Source organism: Balaenoptera ricei, chromosome 3 (assembly GCF_028023285.1).
Source record: "Balaenoptera ricei isolate mBalRic1 chromosome 3, mBalRic1.hap2, whole genome shotgun sequence".
Taxonomy (NCBI): domain Eukaryota; kingdom Metazoa; phylum Chordata; class Mammalia; order Artiodactyla; family Balaenopteridae; genus Balaenoptera; species Balaenoptera ricei.
The window spans coordinates 133030878-133035833 of NC_082641.1; the positions used below are offsets into that span (position 1 = coordinate 133030878).

A 4956-nucleotide genomic window follows, 5' to 3' on the forward strand; every position below is an offset into this window, starting at 1 on the left:
TTAATTTGATTAAGTCTAATTTATATATATATATATTTTTTAATGGTTTCTGTCTACTCAGAATTTGCAAATGTGTTCTTTATTTTTTCTAAAAGCTTTATTGCTCTGGGTTTTATCTTTAGATTTGTGATCCATATCGAATTAATTTTGGTGTATGGAGTAAGAGATCGAGTTATTTTTTTCTTAAAGCTATCCAGTCATTCTAACAATAGATTAAAAAGAAATCTTTTCTCACTGAATGGATGGCAATTTCTATTGACTACCCCATTCTTTACTTTTATATGCATCTACTTTATATGAATGCCACATGGTCTTGATTACTGTAGCCTTATAGCAAGTCTTGAAATCAGATAGCCTGAGTCCTTTAAATATGTTCCTTTTTAAAAGACTGTTTGGTTATTCAATATTCTTTGCATTTCCAAATTAATTTTCAAAGTCTTATTTAGTTCATCAAGTTACTGGATTATATTTGCAAATATTTTGTGAGGATTTTGTGTCTATAGTCATGAGGGATGTTTTCATTTCTTATAAGATATTTTTATTGGTTTGTTTTATGAACAAGGCTATATTGACCTCATAAAATGAACAGGAACTTTTCTTCCTTTATTTTCTGAGTTTCTGTAGTATTAGCATTATGGATTTGACTTTCTTTTTCTTTTAACTCTAAAAATATTTTGATTTATGAGTTTGGGACCTCTGTTTTTAGATACGTACATATTATTATGTTTCTTTGGTAAATTGATTCTTCTATCATTATTTCTATTAATACTCTGTTTTCAATCTACTGTGTCTGGAAGTAATATAAAGATACCAGTTTTCTTTTGCTTAGTGTTTACATGGTATATATTTTTTTATTTCATCTTAAAATTTGAATCTATCTGTGTCTTCATAATAAAAGTGTGCTTCCTATAAAGATCTAATATTTGGATTTTACATTTTTATCCAGTGTAGCAATCTATGCCATTTACATGAGTGTTTTTTTTTTATTTTATTGGACTATAGTTGAATTACAATGTTGTGTTAGTTTCAGGTGTACAGCAAAGTGATTCAGTTATACATATACATATATTCATTCTTTTTCAGATTCTCTTCTCATATAGGGTATCACAGAATATTGAGTAGAGTTCCCTGTGCTATACAGTACATCATTGTTGGTTATCTATCTTATATATAGTAGTGTGTGTATGTTAATCCCAAGCTCATGATTTATCCCTCCCCCCCAAGTTTCCCCTTTGGTAACCATAAGTTTGTTTTCGGTATCTGTAAGTTGGTTTCTGTTGTGTAAATAAGTTCATTTGTATCATTTTTAAAATTAGATTCCACATATGAGTGATATCATATGATATTTGTCTCTGTTTGACTTACTTCACTTACTGTGATAATCTCCAGGTCCATCCATGTTGCTGCAAATTGAATTATTTCATTCCTTTTTATGGCTGAGTAATATTCCATCATATATATGTACCACATCTTCTTTATCCATTCCTCTGCTAATGGACATTTAGGTTGCTTCCATGTCTTAGCTATTGTAAATAGTGCTGCAGTGAACATTGGGGTGCATGTATCTTTTCAAATTATAGTTTTCTCCAGATATATGCACAGGAGTGGGATTGCTGGGTCATATGGTAGTTCTATTTTTAGCTTTTTAAGGAACTACCATACTGTTCTCCGTAGTGGTTGTACCAATTTACATTCCCACCAGCAGTGTAGGAGGGTTCCCTTTTCTCCACACCCTCGCCAGCATTAATTGTTTGTAGACTTTTTGATGATACGGCCATGGAGTGTTTTAATTATTTTCATTTAATCTAATCATTGATAAGTTGGATTTAAACATTATATCTTTTAATATTATTCCTTTAATTTTTTTCTTTCTTGTTATTATCTTTCCATTGTTTTTATGACTTTTTTTAGTGATATATTTAGTATTTTATTTTTTCTTCTATATTGATTTTTTAAAATTAATTTTTATTGGAGTATACTTGCTTTACAATGTTGTTAGTTTCTGCTGTACAACAAAGTGAATCAGCTATACGTATACATATATCCGCCTATTTTGGATTTCCTTCCCATTTAGGTCACCACAGAGCACTCAGTAGAGTTCCCTCTGCTATACAGGAGGTTCTCATTAGTTATCTATTTTATACATAGTATCAGTAGTGTATATGTGTCAGTCCCAATCTCCCAATTCATCCTACTCCCCCGCTTTCCCCCTTGGTATCCATACGTTTGTTCTCTAGGTCTGTTTCTGCTTTGCAAATAAGATCATCTATACCATTTTCCTAGATTCCACATATATGCGTTAATATACGATATTTGTTTTTCTCTTTATGACTTACTTCACTCTGTATGACAGTCTCTAGGTCCATCCACATCTCTGCAAATGACCCAATTTCGTTCCGTTTTATGGCTGAGTAATATTCCATTGTATATATGTACCACATCTTCTTTATCCATTCCTCTGTTTTAGGTTGTTTCCATGTCTTGGCTATTGCAAATAGTAAAAGTAGTATTGGAAATAGTAAGAATATGGAGCACTTCACGAATTTGCATGTCATCCTTACACAGGGGCCATGCTAATCTTCTCTGTATCTTTCCAATTTTAGTATATGTGCTGCCAAAGCAAGCACTGTATTGATTTTTAATATTTGTTTTAGTAGTTTCTCTAGAGCTTATAATATTCATCTCTAAGTTATCACAGTCAGCTCTTAAGTGTGTGACTTCAAAACCAGTGTTAAAATTTTATAACATAGCATAAATCCATTTGTTTCCTCTTGCCTTTTGTGCTCTTATTATCTTCTATTTTATCAGTACATATGCCAATAAATAAATAAATAAATGCTATTAGGTTGGCCAAAAAATGTGTTTGGGTTTTTCCATAAGATGTTTTGAAAAACCTGAATAAACTTTTTGGTCAACCCAATAGTTTTGCTTTAAACAATTGATAGTATTTTAAACAAATTCAATAAAATATATAAATATACAAACGTAAATAAGAATTATGCATTTTACATTTAACCTAGGTATTCATATTTTCTGTTACTCTTCATTTCTTTCCAGAGGTCTGAGGTTCCTTCTGGTATTAATTATTTTCAACCTGAAAAACGTCTTTCTGCATTTTTTGTAGTGAGAGTGCTGAAGATCATTTTTCACCTTTTGTCTGAGCATGTCTTTATTTTTCTTTATTGTTTAAAGTTAATTTTTATAGCATATGGAGTTGTAGGTTGACAATCCCACTTTTTTTCCCAACTCTCAACATTTTACTTACAGATACTGTTTCATGTCTTCTTGTTTTCCTTTTAGTATAGTGCTCCCAAATGTGCCTCTTTTTTTGGCTTCTTTTTGAATGTTTTTCATATGTTTGTTTTTTTAACATTTTGACTGCTAATAGGCTTAGGTGTGGTTTTCTCTCTATTTAGCCTGTCTGGGGTTCACTGAGATTTGTGGATCTGTGGGTTGATATCTTTCATCAGTTTTGAAAAATTCTTGGTCATCTTTTCTTTAAATGTTTCTTTTGCCCATTTTCTCTCTCCTCTTCTGAAAATATAATTATGTGTAGATTTCAGCTTTTGATATTGCCTCACAGGTTTTGGTAATTATATTCTTAAAAAATTTTTTTTTACTCTATTTTTATTTGTGTTTAAATTTGGATAATTTCTGTTCACCTGTCATCTGATTCACTGATCTTTTCACCTGCTATGGCCAGTCTGCCATTATTCCAAATTTAATGAATTTCTCATTTCTGATTTTTTTTTTTTTAATTTCTGAAATTTCTAGCTGGTTCTCTTTTATAGTTTACTTTTCTGTATTTATATTTCTCTTCTATTTAGATGTTGTTCATCTTTTTTGCTAGGTATTTTGGCAATTTTAACATAATTTAAATTCTTGTTTGATAATTCCAGTATCTTGGACCATCTCTGAGTTTGCTTTTATTGTGTTTTAATTTGTTTTACAGTCTTTTTAATTGAGGAACTTTATTTTACGCCCCCCCCCAAATTCCTATCTTTCATTATTTTTCTTTAGGGGGCCATAATTATCCCTATATTAGTATTTCTACTTCTGTCCTCCATATCACTTAACTTTGCTTTTATATTTTATATTTTCTCATAATTTTCTCTTCTTCTGAAGAATTTCTATTCTTGTTCTTCCAGTTTTTGAATTTGTTTCTTAGCTATGTCTGTCCTACTATTTATTCTATGTACTCCAATCTTAATTCAACAGTTATGTTTTTCATACCACGGCTAGGTCTGCCTTATCCACCTTTGAGGGTTAGAGGTGGATATTGCCCAAATTGGAGATATCCAGGAACCAGAAAACTTAAAATTACTTCTCAGTCCATGAAAAATCCCTTCTCTCAGCACCTCAGTCTGGGAACAAGCACAGTTTAGAAGAGATGCTTATATTGAAATTAACCAGCCATAGAGGCTTAGAGGGAAAGGAGTGAGGAAATAACTGCCCCAGTTAGTTTCAACCCATCCTCAGCTTTCAGCTCTTTACAAGTGTGAAACTTCTGACAGCATATACCTAAATTTTGTTTTTCTTTTTTTATCTGTTAATATTTTTCTTTTAATGGAAGAATTTAGTCTACTTCTATTGAAAATATTGGCATATTTTGACCTATTTCTAATAATTTATTTCAGTTTCTCCCACTTCCCTGATTTTGTCTCTGGGCACATCTATACTAGAGATCTGAGTCATGGTAGGTGTAAGGATAGATACTCTTTGTTCTAAAGCAATGGTAGGGAAAAATCAAGAACTGAGCTCCAACCATTTCTTTACTCTGTTAAACTTCTACATCCAAACTGAGTTCTTCTTGCCCCAGGTTAAGCCCTCATCCCATATACACCATTGAAAAGTAGCCTCCTTTCATTCTAGGGATTTTCACAATTTTCTGTGCTTTCTTTCAATAATCTCTCCTGGACTGATCTTGAAGAAAAGAGTCAGCAGTTATGAGCTCAG

At 31.6% G+C, this 4956-nt stretch overlaps 1 non-coding gene across 1 annotated transcript; it reads right to left on the bottom strand.

The window, feature by feature from the left end:
- Positions 1-2520: 2520 nt before the first annotated feature.
- Positions 2521-2627, bottom strand: LOC132364258 (U6 spliceosomal RNA). Its single transcript, XR_009502797.1, has one exon. It is a non-coding gene; the product is annotated as a U6 spliceosomal RNA (small nuclear RNA).
- Positions 2628-4956: the final 2329 nt, after the last annotated feature.